We start from the raw sequence: 19,780 nt of genomic DNA on the forward strand, positions 1-19,780 counted from the left end.
AAAGTGTTCCCTTAGTAGGCGTTTTGCTGTAGCATAGCCTCTCTCTGTAGGTATATAGAGGCAACTGCGCACCAACTCTCTGGGCTGTCCTTTGGTAAACTGCTCCAGATAATACAAGCAGTCACCACGATCATTGCTACTTTCCCCAAAACCCAACAATTAAAAAGTTATTCAGGAGCGCTCCGTATCTTCCATTGTGTACGCGTGTTTGTCAACATGTGTGCGATGACAGCCTGTGCGCTACCTGTCAGTACAACACCCAATCAAATTACAGCCAATCCAATTACACCCGCGTTGTTTTCGTCACACAGCATTCATCCAATCAAATTGCAGGAAAACCAACAAAGAAGAGCTTTCAAACAACAGAAGAATAAGTGAATAAAATTATGCCATAAAGTGTTTCGTTCGGGTATTAAAAGTACGACTTGGTCAACAAAACAGGAATCGCCATATGCAAAACATGCGGTTGGAAGATTACAGACGGAGACGCAACAACTTCCAACTTCGTTCGACATTTGAAGTTGCACAAAGAAGGGTACGTTTTGAATGTAAGCTAACGTTTATTGGCTGAGTAACGTAACTTTTATTCGTTGTGTAGTTAAATGAGTGAGGCTGTAAACTCACTGCTAACGTTAGAACCATAGACATCTTATAAGTAGACACAGCATCGAGCGCTACTGCCTATTGCCGCTGACGTGACGCGCGGCCGCCATCTTGGAGTGGTGATCCGCAACACTCAGGGCAATTCCTTTGGCAGGAGCAATGAATTGTCAGCACATTTAATTCATATTAACTCACTGAATACCACTGATACTCACGCGCTTTTTTTGTCATACGTGTAACTATGATAAAAGACACATGTCTTGGCATGTTCATAATTTGCTTAACAGTAATAGAATATTCTTATATGCTATAAGTGACCAGGCGTCGGAGATCAAAACTGGGAATATAATCCCAGAGAAGGGGAAAAAACAGTCAGCTATTTTTAAGTTAAAGAAACAATATGATTAGGTTATATATACATGCGTATATCTTACATAAACAATGTATGAATACATTAGATATCTATATATCTTACGGACCTATAGACCAGTGGTTCTCAAATGGGGGTACTTGAAGGTATGCCAAGGGGTACATGATATTTTTTAAAATATTCTAAAAATAGCAACAATTCAAAATCCTTTATAAATATATTTACTGAATAATACGTCAACAAAATATGAATGTAAATTCATAAACTGTGAAAAGAAATGCAACAATGCAATATTCAGTGTTGACAGCTAGATTTTTTGTTAAAGTTTTTTTTTTTGTGAAGAAATGTTTAGAATGAAGTTGATGAATCCAGATGGATCTCTATTACAATCCCCAAAGAGGGCACTTTAAGTTGATTACTTTTATGTGTAGAAATCTTTATTTAAAATTGAATCACTTGTTTATTTTTCAACAAGTTTTTAGTTAATTTTACATCTTTTTTTTTCAAATAGTTCTAGAAAGACCACTACAAATGAGCAATATTTTGTACTGTTATAGAATTTAATAAATCAGAAACTGATGACATAGTGCTGTATTTTACTTCTTTATCTCTTTTTTCAACCAAAAATGCTTTGCTCTGATTAGGAGGTACTTGAATTAAAAAAAATGTTCACAGGGGGTACAAGTGTCTGCCAAATACTTAAACATATATAAACACCTGAAAGTCTTTATTTCAGCTAAAACCACCAATCTGTTTCACTGGATTCAGAATAAAACAATTCTGTCTTACTCAACAAAGTTAGTATTTGAATATTGTTACTTGAAGACTTATCTGTGGTTACAATAAAATGAGAATGCATCATTATCAGTGGCGGCTGGTGAATTTTGTTTTAGTTGGGCCTGAAAGTTTGTAAACCACATACCTGTAGTGGGGTCATCCTCCCCCAGAAGATTTCTTTGTGATTTTCACATACAAATATTGTAGTTCTTTGCTCCTGCTTAACTCTGAGGTAATATTATTTTCACAAAATACAACCAATAGTATGTTAATGTAAATTCTTACTTGTGAAAAGTAATCCTCCAATTCCTATTTTCAACAGTCCGCTCAATTGAGCAGGAAAACGCTGAATACCAGCCCAGCATCTTTTTTTTCTACCTGTCAAATGTTAGTTTAGGCTGTTTGCCGGCTCCTCATCACCACTTCAAGATGGCGGCCAAATTGCTTGCGTCACAGCAGCCAATTCTGCGTCTACTTATAAGATGTCTATGGTTATAACGTCATTGCAAACACGGCAATCTGTTGCGTCCACTGCAGATGTTACCTTATTCATACTTATTGTCAAGTGATTTTTTTTAAGCAGGGTTGCATGAGGTACCTACACATAACGTTACGTTAATGAATGTATCACACACAGTAACGTAATATTAGACGGCGGTCAGCAGCACCGCGTATTTTAGCCACCTACAAAAAGACAAACATAGTCAAATAAAGGTCAGTTAAAATGTATACTATATTAAGAATATGTGAACATATTGCAGGGCCCTGACATCTAACAAGTACAGCACTGTTCATTGTTATGTTCATGTATTTGTGGTTTTTCATGTGTACACAGACATAAACACATACAGTATGAGATGAGATCAATGAGATAAGGTGACAACATGACATAAACTGCTGATGAACTAGTTACAATGCAATATTCCATGGAAATACAATGTTAACACTTTTGTGCAAATAAGTACAGTTGCACTTGTTTTTTCAGATGTGTTTGTACTGTAAAGGAATGAGTTAAATGTTTAGAATAACTGGTTAATAGTGCTATTATGAAGTGCAATGTCAGCACTGTTTTTTTTAATAATAAATACATACAGCGTTTTAAAAGCATACACAATCTGTGTACATATATTAGTCTGTGGTTAAAAAGACTTGAAATGACTCGAAACCCAAAATGCAGGACTTGGGACTTGACTTGAGACTTTCCAGTATTGACTTTGGACTTGACTCGGACTTGCCTGTCTTGACTCGGGACTTGAGGGCAAAGACTTGAGACTTACTTGTGACTTGCAAAAAAATGACTTGGTCCCACCTCTGGTAACGGGACACGCATCTGCCTCGCATGGGTTCGATTCCCGGCCAGGGTTACATCAGGAAGTTTCATCCTGAGTAAAAAAGTCAGCAGAAAGCCTTCATGAGATGGACTCGCTGTGGCCAAAGTGCTGAACGTGGGGGAAAAGTGTGAGGCAGACGCTTCTGCTGGCAGAATATCAAAGAAAGTGAAAGTAAAAGTAGACACGGTAAAGCCAAACATTGAATGCATGCTTGTTTCAAGTCACCTAAACTCGATGGTGATCATTTTTATTTTTATTTTTATTTTGTCGTACCTGTCAAAGGTGAACACACTTATCCACGTAGGTGAGTAGTAACGAGTTACATTTACTTAGATAAGAAACACAACTTTTACTTTGCTATATAACATATTATTACCATGGTTACATTCATTTATATCAGGGGTCACCAACCTTTTTGAAACCAAGAGCTACTTCTTGGGTACTGATTAATGCGAAGGGCGACCAGTTTGATACACACTTAAATAAATTGCCAGAAATAACCAATTTGCTCAATCTACGTTTAATAAATAAATCTATATGTATAAAAAAATGGGTATTTCTGTCTGTCATTCTGTCATACATTTTTTGTCCTTTTACGGAAGGTTTTTTGTAGAGAATAAGTGATGAAAAAAACACTTAATTGAACGGTTTAAAAGAGGAGAAAACAGGAAAAAAATAAAAATTAAATTTTGAAACATAGTTTATCTTCAATTTCGACTCTTTAAAATTCAAAATTCAACCGAAAAAAAGGAGAGAAAAACTAGCTAACTCCAATCTCTTTGAAAAAATAAAAAAAAAGAATTTATGGAACATCATTAGTATTTTTTCCTGATTAAGATTAATTTTAGAATTTTGATGACATGTTTTAGAAGGTTAAAATCCAATCTGCACTTTGTTAGAATATATAACGAGTTGGACCAAGCTATATTTCTAACAAAGACAAATCATCATTTCTTCTAGATTTTCCAGAAGAAGAATTTTAAAAGAAAATTCAAAAGACTTTGAAATAAGATTTAAATTTGATTCTAAAGGTTTTTCGAGATTTGCCACAATAATTTTTTTGAATTTTAATCATAATTGAAGAAATATTTCACAAATAATTTTTGTCGAAAAAACAGAAGCTAAAATAAAGAATTAGATTAAAATGTATTTATTATTCTTTACAATAAAAAAAAAATTAATTTACTTGAACATTGATTTAAATTGTCAGGAAGAGGAAGGAATTTAAAAGGTAAAAAGGTATGTTTTTGAAAATCCTAAAATCATTTTTAAGGTTGTATTTTTTCTCTAAAACTGTCTTTCTGAAAGTTATAAGAAGCAAAGTAAAAAAATGAATGAATTTATTTAAACAAGTGAAGACCAAGTCTTTAAAATATTTTCTTGGATTTTCAAATTCTGTTTGAGTTTTGTCTCTCTTAGAATTAAAAATGTCGAGCAAAGCGAGACTAGCTTGCCAGTAAATAAATGCAATTTAAAAAATAGAGGCAGCTCACTGGTAAGTGCTGCTATTTGAGCTAATTTTAGAAGAGGCCAGCGGGCGACTCATCTGGTATTTGCCTTAAAACTCCACAGACATTTTTCGACCCGTATGTACAGTCACCGTGTGCTCGGAGAAGAGGTAGGATTAAATATAAGTCTTACTTCTTAATATTCCTTTTCAGATTTGTTGAAAGGTGCAAATGGAACCATGTGATGTTACTTGACGTAAACATGTCTGTAACAAATACATCAAAACCATAGCCACATGTGTAATGACTAACATTTACATAACATTTTGTAGATGACATTGCATGTCTTGTCTTGTTCTAGTCTGTCTTTTGAACGTACAAGTAAATGTCTTGTTTTTAGTGTGAGGTTTAACTGTTGTGTTTATTTTGTGTCATTGTGAAGTTTTTTGTACCTGAAAATCAGATATCCCGGCCCCCCAGACACATTTTTTCCTCTAAATCTGCTCCCCAGGTCAAAATAATTGCCGAGTGTGACCGTGTGTCTTGGCTACCACTCTTTACCGCATCAATCAATCAATCAATGTTTATTTATATAGCCCCAAATCACAAATGTCTCAAAGGACTGCACAAATCATTACGACTACAACATCCTCGGAAGAACCCACAAAAGGGCAAAGAAAACTCACACCCAGTGGGCAGGGAGAATTCACATTCAGTGGGACGCCAGTGACAATGCTGACTATGAGAAACCTTGGAGAGGACCTCAGATGTGGGCAACCCCCCCCCCTCTAGGGGACCGAAAGCCATGGATGTCGAGCGGGTCTAACATGATACTGTGAAAGTTCAATCCATAGTGGCTCCAAGACAGCAGTGAGAGTCCCGTCCACAGGAAACCATCTCAAGCGGATCAGCAGCGTAGAGATGTCCCCAACCGATACAGGCGAGCGGTCCATCCTGGGTCCCGACGAGCGGTCCATCCTGGGTCTCGACTCTGGACAGTCAGTACTTCATCCATGGTCATCGGACCGGACCCCCTCCACAAGGGAGGGGGGGACATAGGAGAAAGAAAAGAAGCGGCAGATCAACTGGTCTAAAAAGGAGGTCTATTTAAAGGCTAGAGTATACAGATGAGTTTTAAGATGAGACTCTCCATGAACCCCGATACAAACATCCGACCAGGAGCGTTGGGCTGCAGTGCATTGTGGGTAGGCGAGTCTTGTACATGATCATGTTCTGTCGGTTCATTTGCAAAATAAACCAGAGAGCACAACTCAGCTTTGATACAAAATGAAAGTAAAAAGTCATGTTGGAATATTTTCAAAAACTCAGCTCGGATTAATTACTGTTCTCTTGGTAGTGGAGATGAAGTGGGGGTTAGGGGCAAAGGTGGTCTCTGATCCATCTTTGACACGGCAGATAAAGGGCTGGGAGAGGTTAGACCGAGGAGGCATGGGTTTTGTTTTTTTTTTACTACAGCCGACGAGGCACATATGTTTTTCAAATTAGACTGTGTCGTATTTTGGGGGAATCAAACAAACATTACAAAGAGATTCTAGGACCAGACAATCCATTGGATTCGATACAATTATCTTATTCAGGAATTACATTTTATTTTGAAAAAGTTATCAGTAATCTGGAAATACGTGTTATTTATTGGAATTGTAGATTGAAAAAGAAATAATCAAAAGCCATACATCATGAAACAGGCTACAGAAGTACAACACATCAAAGTTGAAAGAAACAACAAGCCCAACTTTATATTCATCAAAATGTGCTTTGAAAAGTTTAACAAATGCCCCAAGGGAGCGGTTTGCCTGGCATGGGATGAGATGCTTATCCATGGCGATGTAGAAGCTGTCGATCTTGCTCTTCTGACGGCCAACAGCGAGGAGGTATGGCTGCCGACCCTGCTGGTTGCGGAGATGCTCCTCCATACTGCAGCATGACTTAGGTTGAGAGAAGGAAACTAAGTATTAGACACCAGAATATTGTGCTGCCACAAAAAAACATTATTAAAGTCATTATTCAAACATCCTCTCAATCTCAGTGCAAAGATCGGAATGAGTGTTAAGACTTAATTTAAGTTTCATTCACTTTTTAACTGCCTTCATTTTCACATGTGGCTAAGAACATGACACATGACAAGTAGTTATCACTTTCATAATATTACCTTATGAAAGACAACAAGTCTCTCAATGGCATCACATGCACTGATTTTTGGAGACTTCGGTCCTCCTGGTGGTGGTGGAAGGAGATGTATGAGCAACAACAGGGAGGCCATTTCATGGTCGTAAGCTGAGGACAAAGATTCACAAGAATTAACTCAAGAATTTTCACATTTCCTCCATCTAATGTTCATATTTATTCCAAATATCAGATACATTTTCAGAGATACAGGAGATACTTTAAAACAAGAAAAATAAATAAAACTCACATGTTGCCTCCTCACTTCCAATGGAACAATCTGCTGACTGTAACAAGCGCCGCAACTCTGGTGCTGAAGTAAGTCGCTTAGCCTCTTTTATGATGTTTGGTTTGAAGAACACATCCCACTTCTGAAGCAGCCTGGAGGATGTCTCATCATCAAATAGGAGAATGAAGTCTTGCTCCACCTTTAAGAAAGAAGATATTTAACTACCACCGAAGGAAATACTTTCAAATGTCAGGCTGCTCCAAACATCTCATTCCAAACTTACCAATCCTTTTGTATCGAGGAATCTTGGGAAGATGGAGAGGATATCACCACTTGTACCTGGGTCATTAACAAGCTTCTGACGGTGCTGAAATGTCTCTCTCATCTTCTGGAGAATCACGGAATTGTCTGTGTTATGGTTGAGCAAAGATACTGCCTCTTGACAAGCATCCCCATCAAGCTGATTGTCGACATTGACAATCCTTTGGAACTTTGGGCCTCCTGAAGAAAGGTTCAAAGAGCTACTTGGTGGCGCCTCAGATCCACGCCGAATTTTCCTTTGGACTGTTTTCAGACGCCAAGAAATGTATCCTGTGCTACTAGCAGTGTACAAAAGACTGTCTCTGAAACGCTTGTTTTCTTTTTGTGTCATTGAGTTGCTTGAGTGTAGTTCACTTTTACGACACTGGAGGGGGCATTGAACACATCACTATATCAGCAAGCTCTGAAAGTTACGGTGAACTTCGATGTCATTTGTTTAATTGACAGTGTGCGTCAATACAAAGTGAGTTACTTTATATACACTTTAATATAACCTGTTTTGTGCTTAAAACTATATTGCAACTCATTTGGTCAGTTTTATTGTTGTCTAATGGCTGTTTGGCATCAGGTTCGCAAGCTAACTGCTAGCTAAATATCATACCCTTATTGGGGCCTGTTTGTAGCATTAGACATGTTTGTTAGCCCCAATTGACAATTTAGAATTATTGTTGTGATGCTATTTAAATTCTAGTAATTATTACATTACTTAGGGCTGGGATGTTCAAATTCTGTGGATTTATGTAAACTGTGTATACACAGCTAAGTAATGTATATTTAACAGCCATGTTGCATGCTTGTGCCTATATTCAATTGTATTGTGGTCACTTTAGTTAATTTACAATAATTGTATTTGTTTGTTTAGGAAACCACACACATACACAAATGCAAACGAACAATTCAATATACAATTGAACCTGCAAATCTGGACTTGGACAATCTATTATTTCTCCTGCACTCACCTGAATGAATAATTGCTGTCCTGACCCGACACCCTGAAGTGATTGCTAATCCATATTTAACCAGTCATAGTCGTCACTACAAGCAGCATCATAGAAGTGTTCCTGAAATGAAAAAAGATTAATTTCATTGTCATACTTAGTTCATGAGAAATCTCAGAGAATTCATATCAGTGCTATGCACATAGCATCAGGGCCAAAAATTGCAATTATTGAAATAAATGTTGATGCAAGAATGACATGAAAATAGTCATATAAATAATAAAAATAAGAATTATATAGCCTTTCTTGGTGTATGGATCCTTGAGAGACGGGAACAGTGTCACTATGCCAAGAGCATATTCCTCTCTGACTGCCTTAGTGGGAAGGTTTCTGATAGGAGATATCAAATTTTTAATCTAGATCCATGTAATGGCCATGTTGTTATCAAGCACAAAAAAATAGAATGTAAAAACATACATACCCATGACTATCAATCATGTGAGCCACCAGTATGTTGACCATTTGTCGTCTTGTGATATCTGTTAGGGTTTCTGTTGTTTGGTACTCCTGAAGTACTGCTTCACTGCCAGACTTGGCTTTTAACACAGCTTCAATCAACTGATAAAAAACAAAAACATGAAAATGCAAAATATGGTGATAAACAGCTATCCTTGACACGCAAAAACTGTTTTAATGTGTAAAAAAACTCAAGTGAATCAAGCTTTGTTCAAACCTGTTTAGCTGATGTTGCATCATGCTTATTCTCTTTTCGCTGTCTCTTGCGAGGGATCTCATCCATGGTAAGAGTTCCGCTTGAGTTGAAGCTAGAGTCAGAGATCTCAGATGCAGAGGACAAGGACAGGTCTGAAAATTCTAAAGGAATAAAAGAAAAAAACATTTGATCATTTTATTCAGTAGTGTACAGAGTGCCTGATAATACATGATGTTATATCTCACCCTGGCTTGAGAATATTGTCAGCACCACATTGCCTTGTCCAACCAGGTCGCTGAATATTTCCGCATCAACTTCTGTCCCTGTTGCATCCTTGTACATAATGCTTGCATCGGGTGGCAGGCAAAATCTCTCAATGACTGGAAAACAATATGAGAAAATTGTGATTTATGTGCTTTATGTGCAGTTTCATTTGTCTCACAGCAAATGACTGTTCTAGTTAGATGGAGTCATCCACTGGTGATTTTTTTCCCTCAAGTAACCCTGACACTTCTTAAGTCCAAATTTAAAAGTTAAGTATTGGCTTTTCTCAGTTAACTGTTCTTGTGTATAAAATGCTTTACATTCTAGGTGGCGCACATGTTGAGTAAATTATCCCCATTTATAAAGGAATCTGCTTCAGGCATGTAAAGACACCAGAGTATACAACATGAGGTTTTTAAAGAAAGTGGGTCTATTTTTAAACAGTTTTTAAGGTAATATTAAGTACATTGAAACACCTTTTTCATGGAATTGGATAAAGTCAAACGGTCCCTCAACGTCATCCAGCTTCACATACTTCTGCTGTTGGTTGTACTTCACCTGGACCAGCATCTTCACTGAGACATGCAAAACATATATTAAAGAAAGTCAATATTTAAAGAAAGAACAGTTTAGAGGTCAATGTGTCACAGTAAAGGATACGATTTGTTAATATTTTGCAGGGGCCTCTATCAATAATTTTCTTTTTCATTCCTAAATGATTGCTTTATAATATATATATATATATATGTCTATATTTATGTATACATGAGACAGAGAGAGGGAGATAATTTTGAAAGGGATCACAATTGAATATTGTAATTAAAACTAAATGTTAGAGCAATAACAGTAATTTCTACAACAGAAAAGTCACAATATCATCTGAACAATATCTCACTGGAAACAAGTCATTTTAATCATATTCCTGTTGTCACAATATTGAATAATTTCAAAATAGGATTAAAAACACAGCAAAAAAGAAAAAAAAACATTAGTTATTCTTCCTGTCCTATCTCTTTCCTCCTTTCTCAGCTGTTTATGTGGCAGTGAGGGCTGGTTGGCTCTGCCAGCAGAAACTTTTAACACAATCATTTCAGTGGCGAGTTATGGTTAGCAGAAAGTATAAGGACAACGACTGCTAGATTGTTTGCTACAGTTTAAAGATGAGCCAGCATGCTGTGTCAGAGGATAAATGAGAGATGGAGGAGCAAACGGATTAAAAAGTATTTCACATGTTTGCGCAGGTTTTACAGATGTTTATACTCGAGGTTTTTCTTCACATACAGTACTTACAGTTAGATGTCGTCAAACTGATGTTACAGTTACTGTCATTTCACGGGATCCACCGTAACCTCTGCTCTGCTGCTCACTGACGTGCGTGTGTTTCTGTGCCCCTGAGAACAGAGGAGAGGCTGCAGCTATATTAATTTGTACCTAATCAAGAAAAAAAAAAAACTAACAATCAGTTCTTACATTTATATATTCCTAGGTCAAGACAGATTCAGATGCTTGTAAAGGCCCTGGTATGAATTAAATACTAAATTAAATTAAATCTCATTTAATATTTAATACAATGTGTCCATGACCCAGTGAATACCCTGATAATAAATAACACCAAAACTTGAAGAGTAGCAATAAATGAACCAGTAACTACTGAGCTTATCCCTCCGCAGACAAAATTGGACAAGAGAAACATGTCTCCACAGGTTTTTTGAAGTTTAGAGTGTGAGGGACAAAATAACAAAAGCCCCCACAACTGTTAGTTCCAGCCTTAAATAATATTTTGTACAGTAAAAACTTTGTTTATCATGGCTTTGAGGAAGTGACTTACTGTCATTTTTAAAGTTGAAGTGACTTGCTACTACTGTCTGCTAGCTTAGAAATGCAAGCTAATAGCATGACCGATTTTGTTGTTCAGAACTGGTGACAAAAAAAGCTTAGTTGCTAAAACACATATTCTCCATACATGTTTTATTGTACATGCTACATTTCACAGCATTAATTTGCAGCTGTTTCAGTACATTTGATTAAATTGCACTTACCTTGTGGAACTGCACGAGAGAAGCGAAATGGTTCCTATTGTCTCTTTTCCCTCCAACTGAAGTGAAATGCAGGGCGGGGCTTAATTGCATCTCAGCAGAGTTAAACTAACTCATGAGTGATCAACTCTGTCAAATAACTCCCCATAGCAAAAATTTGCTTGCTCATCTGTTGCTTAATCTCGTATCTTGAGAACATTTTGAGCTTCTCATATCTGTCTAATTCTGTGATCAATTGTTTCTCTTTTATTGCTCCTAAGGGACCCTTAGGAGCAATAAATAAGCTAAAAAGAGACAAGACATCACTGAGACAAAGGAGGTTGAGTTGAGACAACCCTTTGAGCAATATTTGAGAAGTGGGATACACTGACGAGAGCTCATATATGTATGCCATTGATCTCAATTATGTCTCATTTATTTTGAAGGATAATAAAAAGAGAAAGAAACGAGATGTATGAGCAATAAAAGAGATTTTATGTATGTCTTTTTCATGTCTTGATTATTTCTCTTAAATTTATTATCATATCTCAAATTTGAGAATCATGAGAACAAATTGAGAGTGCAATTTAAATATTCATCTGACTTAATTAGAAATAACACTAAACAAATACTCAAATATTGAAAGGTGTATTACTTTATTTGGCTACACAAAAATACAAAATATAATATAAAAATAGATTAAATACAAAAATTTATATGTAGTTAATTAGTACATACATAATGTACATATTGACATTCACAATACTTAAAACATAGAAAACAATATACAAAAAATAAAAAAAATACAAAAATAAATGAATTTGACCTTAAGTACTCACTTTGTTATTGTGAAAAAGTCAGGTGTAGTTTTTTAACTCCTTGTTGAGCAAACCATGTACCTTAGTTTAAAAAAACACTTGACTTCATCTCAGTAAAAAAACACTTGACTTCATCTCAGTAAGAGGGTGAGTAAATGACAAAATTTCGATTTTGGAAATATTCCAAGCAAAAACTGAAATAATTTATAAAATTGTAACCGTGCTGTCTGGAACTGGTCTACATACAAAAAAATAATCACAGTGAAAACCAGGGATACTTAACATTTTTATCTTGGGGCACGACCAACTTTTCCACTACACAAGGGTCTGGGACCAACTGAAATATAAACACTGAATTAGTCATCTTACACTAAAGTGTAAGACAACAGAGTACCATTGCTGCCCATATGGACGGACAACAGCTAAGAAACAGATATTTATTGGCGGCTTCCAAGGGGTACTCGCAGCCAAACAGTGGGCCCCAGCCCTATGATTAAGAAACACTGTTGTAAACAATAGAACAGCCTCCTGCGATAACAATATAACATTTGGTACATAAATGATCATTGAAATATTTTGAAATTGGTTACAAAAGCTACTAATATACCTGATTATGTAAGCAGTAACGTACTGCGTCATTACCGGTTGCATTATTTTTTTATTTGGAAAAAACTTTGCACTGTGAAAGGATATTAGCCGCTAGCTTGTTAGTGAGGTTGCATCCATCCATCCATCCATCCATTTTCTACCGCTTATTCCCTTTTGGGGTCGCGGGGGGCGCTGGCATCAGTGCCAAATTTGCTTGGCACAGCACACCTCAATATGCATTATCACAGAATAACGTGGTACTAAAAGCTACATCATAAGGCAATTTTTTACAATATATACTGCGCAAACCTAGACCAAAATATTTAACATGTTTACCAAGGAAACATCCTGCCAATGAATGAACTTGACAGGTACAAGGGCCTACTTAAAACCGTCTCTGGCCCGACATTTGTTTACCAAAGCTTTCTTGAGCTTGGCCTCCTCAATATGGTCCCAATCAGGAAAGGTGCCGCATCTCAGGACATACGCTGCAAGGCAAGAACATAATAATCAGCCATTCGTAATTTTGTCCCACATCAGTTTCTACAGGTATCAAATCTATGCAATGCAATGCAATAACAATAATAATGCAAATTCAAATGTAATGCTTTTTAATGCCATTTTTTGGTACTTGAAAAAATGTAATGCCCATGTGCGACTGCATATAGTTGTTGTTTTTTTATATAGTCAAAAGCTTACAATTATCTATCTGTATACACACAGTTGCAAGCATTAGTTAATTAGTTGAAAAGTTTACATTAACTGTTACTATCTAATGTATTAGAATTGGCTTACAAAGCTGTTTAATTGGAGAATATATTTTTATTTATTTATTTTTGTGGAGTAGCATCTGGTGTTTTGACCGTATGCATGGCCGTAGACAATCGCTAATTAAAAGGCTATCAAAAATATTAAAGGAGAACTGCACTTAAACCCTCTAAACAAACATCCCATTCTGCATCAGATGATCAATATAATATACCCATTAGCCATTTATTTAGTTGTGTCTGTTTGAAACATGCTGTAAGTATATATATATATTCTCTGAAAATATGATTTATAATAGCCACAAACTGGAGGATACCATTTTTAATCAGGATACAATTTGTTTTAAATAGTTAAAAGGTTTTATGGAATAATAAATGAACATCATACCAGGATTGCAAATTATGCATGTGTTTGGAAATGGATGATCTATTTAAACATTTTAGAAAAATACAGAACAATATTGGTAAACATGCCAATAAGATGCATTTGAAAAAAAGCTATGGCAATTAAACATTTTGCATTTATTGTATTTTACACCTTCTCTGTTTAAAATGTTTACAGTAAATAGCAAGTATGTATCAAGTGTCCGGCAGCTGAAGGAACTTGTATTCATTTATTGTGGGAATGTCAGAAAATAAAAGAGTTGTGGTCTGCTGTGAAAATTGCCTCGCTAGCGTAGATCACTTGCGTCACAACAGTTGCTAATGTTAGGCAAGTTAGCTCATATGTGTTGAAGTGCAGATGATTGAAATAAACGACTCAGTGTATTAAAAAAGCTCAGCTTTTCCATTATCCTGACATGGTGTCACAGTTAAGGACTACACGCCTACAGTGACCAAAGAATGGAAAAGTTTAGGCCCCCAGAGCAGTTTCGTTTTGCTTTATTGAAGCAGTGCTTTTGTCGTGTTCCCACCTTACAATACCTCTTGTATGCAGTTTGACAGCCGCAGTTAAAAAAAGAAACACACAGGAAGACTAACAATTTCGATGACCGTAACCTTCTTAAGTAATTTTCATTTACCGTTTGACATATTGACTGTCCGCCATGTCCTACAATCGTATTAAATTTTTTAAATGCCTCTGGGCAAAGCATTTAATGCTTTTTATTGCCGTTTAAAGCCTTAATTTACGCAAAATCATTAATACACACAACCACACTTCAAGTTGATGGACATAACACTATATTGCTCATCATAACGCTAGTTTTTAGTCAATCACAAATTGTAATTATGTAACATTGAGTTATACTTCCAGTGTGCTGTAATCGATAAGGGATTAACATTTCTCATATTGAACTTCTATTTAATTATTGTTACCCAATTTTGGCCTGAAAACACCCTCAGTTTGGGAAAACTTACTTAGGATTCCTTCAACTTTTTTCCGGTCAAGGATGCGCTTTCGTGTTCCTGCAGGTTTGTTTTCAGGGCGACCAAAAGGGACACTCCTCTACTGTAAAAAAGAGGTCAAAAAGTGCGTGGAATAAACGCATACATTTGGGCTTTGAAGCCTGTCTCATGGCAGCAAGGCGGAACGATGATATAAATACGCCGCTCTCAGGAAAGAGCTCTTGCTGGTCCGATTAATGAGGGCCGTCGGTGTATTTGTCTCCAACGAGGTCGCAGGGAGTTTGAAGTACTCTGACTTGGCCCGGATCTGAAAGGGAAAAAATAGCACAAACAATACCAGAATGAGAAAATAATGTGTTCAAGGCCCAATCACAAGTTTAAGTAAACAAAACAATTACATCATGAATGAATTAGCATTGGGTACTTACCTATTTTCAAGAGGACTTCTTTGATTCGTTGCTTTTCTCGCCGGATTTTTTCCAACTCCTCCCTACATCCATCACATGGCGTCCATGATTTTTCTGCCTGTGGTTGATAGCAGATAGTGTCCTCAACAGATGGGTTGAGTGCATCTCTCCTGTCTGGTGCCAGGAAAGCTGCGTTTTTATTCTCAGGTGGATTCACCCGGCTAGGTGGCAAGCTATTGTGTACGCCGGGTGAAGGACCAGAGGTGTTGTGGACATTTGGTGATGGGCCAGCGGTGTTGAAGTCGTGTGGGGATAGGCGGGGTGTACAGCCTCCATAGAGTGATCAACCTTCGGTGGTGAGGCCATTGGTTGATGGGCAGGATGCATGGTCTTCGTAGGGAAATGGACCTTTTATGTTGAGACCATATGGCAGGGGTGTCCAAACTTTTTCCACTGAGGGCCGCACACTGAAAAATCAAAGCAAGCGGGGGCCATTTTCATATTTTAAAAACCAATACAATAAATGTATAAAAAAATATACAGTTAGGCCTCCACTTAGTTGTGATCCCGGGACCCCAAAGGGTTTTGGTCAAAAAAAATATTAAAAATGTGTCATTATTCAGTATTATTATCATTATTCATGTTTTAAATATCTAGATCAACATTAGGAAAAAAAAAATGGAAAAAACACAAAATATGCAATATTTTCATCCAATAACTTTTTGGGGTGGAATTTTTGAGATTATATAATAATTGGAGCCTTAATTTTGGATATTTAATAATTTTTTTTTTTTGAGGAATGACACTTAAAAACAAATCACACTAAAATAATTGGGGATCCCAAAGTGTCCTACTCGTTAAAGTGTTAAAAAATAAATAATACATTTTTTTTACTGTTTACTTTTAGCACAATAATCTCGAGATCAACCTCAGATATATCCGTCAATTTTAGAACTTTTATTGTTGTTTAATTGTTTTGGTTTGTTTGTTTTAGGCCCTTCTTTAAAAAAAAAAAAAACAGCTCAGTTTTTTTATATGGCAAAACACAAAATATGCAACATTTTCCCCAAAAAATATCTTAAAGTGGAATATTTAACGTGACGTAATTGAAGTTTTGAATAGGTCAATAATTCAAAATGACATTGATTTTGATTCATTATTTTTTAAAGACAGAAACAGCCTGCATGGCATCTTTGTGTTATTAAAGCATTGCAACATTTTCTTGTTCCATTTCACCTGTTTGCGCTTTTTATCACTTTTTATTTTTTTCAGTTGTATTTTTAAAATGTGCCGTTAAAGAATGACCTGGGGGCCCCAAATGGCCCCCGGGCCGCACTTCTGACACCCCTGTCATATGGTGATAGGCTAGATATATGGCCTCCGTAAGGAAATTGACAATTGATGTGGAGGTCATACAGTGATGGGATGGCTGTATTGCCGCTGTAGGGTGATGGACCAATGGTTCCCTCTCTGGTAAACCTATCGTGATATTTCATTGAACAATAGATTACAATTGTATAAACCCAATTTGTCCATATATGTATATACAACATCAAAAGAGATGAGAAATACTGAACTACAAAAAAATTACTGAAATGACCTACAGTATATTTTAACCTGCAGCGGCCAAAGTGGACCTTAGTCTATGTGCAGTGAGGAGAACAAGTATTTAATAGACTGGCGGTTCTGTAAAATCTAAAACAAAACAAAAAATTACACATTTTATTATTTTCAAGTAACTTGCATTTTTTTTTCTCCACGGAATTGATCACCTAGTAACCTCTACTTCTCTGAAGTATCAAATATAAATTTCATGCAATAAGATGCAAATTAATTACTTTTAAAAAATTCATACAATGTGATTTTACGGATTTTTGTTTTGGATTCTATCACTTACAATTGAAGTGTGCCTATAGGGATATTACTAAAAATAATAATATAAGTAACAGACATCGAACTACAAAATCACCAATGTATAAATGATTTGTTCTCCTCATTCTATGATGGACAGTACCAATAATGAAAATAAATGTACCATGACCAAAATTGACTATATCTATAATCATTCTGTACAGTACTCCTTAACAATAATATTTCACATCAAAGACAAAGGAACTGGACCAGTACTGAAGATGAAATCATCTTGACTGCAAGGAAATAGACAACTCACTTAGTCAACAATAACAGATTTTTTTAATAGTAAGTGATACATAACATTGACTATCACGAAAAAGTTATTACTTTATATATCTCAGGATTATTTATGAAATGTACAATTAAGTATAAACTGTCAAACCAGTACTTATATTTGGTTTAAATATGTTTTTTTTTTAAACTATTGCTTATTGACATTTCTGCCCTACCTCCTTTCTCCACAAAGGAAGCACAGGCATGTGAGCACCCTTTGACAAAAGAGGAGGAAAATTCACAAAAAAGAGGAACATTTCCATCCGCATGTAGGGCTCCGACAAAAGCCCCGAAAATATTTTTTAAGAATCAATACTACATAGCACTGGGCCAATAAAACAATAATTATACATCGCAATACACATAATCATATCAATATTAAATGCTTTCGATAAAATATTGGAGCCAGCATGATTCGCTGCATGAGGTCACTCGCGCTTTGGGAAGCCAGTAAACAGAAAACAGGAAGTGTCACTGAGCAATGGAAGTGACATGCTACAACAGACAATCAGTTAACAGTATTTACTGAGCAATGGAAGGGACACGCCAACAGCCAATCATGTAACAGTATCAACAACAAGTAAGCTAGCTCGATGATGATAATTATGCTAACTAGAAAGCCAAGCTTGTTTTGGTGTCCCTGTCCTGAAATTCAGTGCGGTGTTTAGGCAAGAGCAGCAGCAAGTACCAGCGGCCAAGGAGAGCGTTCCACAAATTTTGTTTGGATCCTATTTTTTGGATATTGTTTACTTAATTCATCCATGGAATTTTTGTTATTGTTGAACGCTCCGATCGGACAGGTTTTTACTGGACACATTTCCGATGAGTGTTGCTCTGAGAACCTACAAGTGTTTAGTTAATACTTGATTGCTGATAAGAAGTTAGCTCCGGATTTTTTGACACTCATCCTTGAACTCCCATCCTTAAACTACTTTTATTTATATTTCTCATATTCTTATTTATATTTAATTGAAAAAAAAAACAAACGGAATTTATATTTTGACGTGAAACTGAATGTTTAAAAACTGTTAAGAAAGTACATATTGTGTAAATTTTTCTCAATAAAACTTGTTTATAAGATTTCAGTGTGTGTTCAAGTACTTCTTGAGCACATTCATCAATACTGTGATAACAATTGTAACCATGACATGAAATGTTCATTTTGTTACTCCCTAGTTTTGACACATGAGGTTGTAGAGTGGATATTTACACTCTATGAACGTTTTGACCATAACTAAAAAGTAATAAAATGATGGCAACAAATTGTTTTCAGGCTCCATAAATTCAGAACTTTTAATCCTGAAATCAGAGTGGATACAGATGTTGGGTTTTGGGCAATTTAATACATCAAATATTTGTATTTGTCATTAACATACTATTTAATGAAACAATGATTTGATGGCAAATAAAATAATGTTTAAATTAATGCTGTTTTTTTGGTTTCGAAATTCACTAAATTTGCTAAAGATTAAACGTTTTGAACTTGCAGACCCATAGGCATGAGGTAATAAATGTCAAGCTTACCCATAGGCAGTGTTGCCGCCTGTTACAAGTCCCCCGTCACTTGATAGATTCAGCGCTGTAATATTATCATGTTCAGACAGTGGGTTCTGATCTACTGTAATGGTGTCAGACCCTGATGTTGAGTGTGATGGCTCACTGGCTTCCAACATATTTAAAAATAAGTCCTGTGGAGTTTGGCAGCCTTTTGGTGACTGAGTCTGATCTTTTCCTAAAATGTATTCAACAGTTGCCCCATAAAATTTACCATCTGACCACTTTGCTAAAACAGAATCTCCTGTTTTAAGATCTAAGATCTGCACAGGAGCTTCATCTCTTGACAAAATGTCTGCTCCTGTAAAGATTTTGCCGGTATAACCGTCCTCCCATCTGACGAATGCCAAACTATCTGAAAGAGAGAGTGCAAAAGAGAAAGTGTTTAAAATAGTTAATTTGAGTATAAAAAATTGGACTGGTATTTGTCATCTCATTTGGACATCAATGTTATGATTATTCCCTCTCCCCATCCCTATTTGCATTTTAAAGCAGATGCAGTAGGAAGAGTATGCCCATCGCTGTCTTAGAGGTGTGTGGCCTCATTACAATTAGGGTATTGTTACCTAACTTCCTTGGGGCGACTTTCTCAAGGTGGTATTTTCAGCTGTTCTTTAAATACTACACAAATTAATAAAGTCATTTTTCCAGTTTGTTAGCTACATGTACTGCAATTTGGCTTAACCGTAGTCCGCTTTGCCACACATACATAGAAACTTACCAGATTGCTTAATTGGGGGAGGAGAATTATGCAGGTCCTTCATTTTCTTTGTGGGAACTCTTAACCACTTTCTTGTAGTCGTTTCCTTTTGGTCCATGCTGTAAATGAAAAAATTAATTTTGGATCATAAACTGAGGATGGGTTGATTGGCAACACTAAATTGACGCGTGTGTGAATGTTGTCTGTCGATCTAAGTTGA

Source organism: Nerophis ophidion, linkage group LG04 (genome assembly GCF_033978795.1).
Source record: "Nerophis ophidion isolate RoL-2023_Sa linkage group LG04, RoL_Noph_v1.0, whole genome shotgun sequence".
In the NCBI taxonomy this organism is placed as follows: Eukaryota; Metazoa; Chordata; class Actinopteri; order Syngnathiformes; family Syngnathidae; genus Nerophis; species Nerophis ophidion.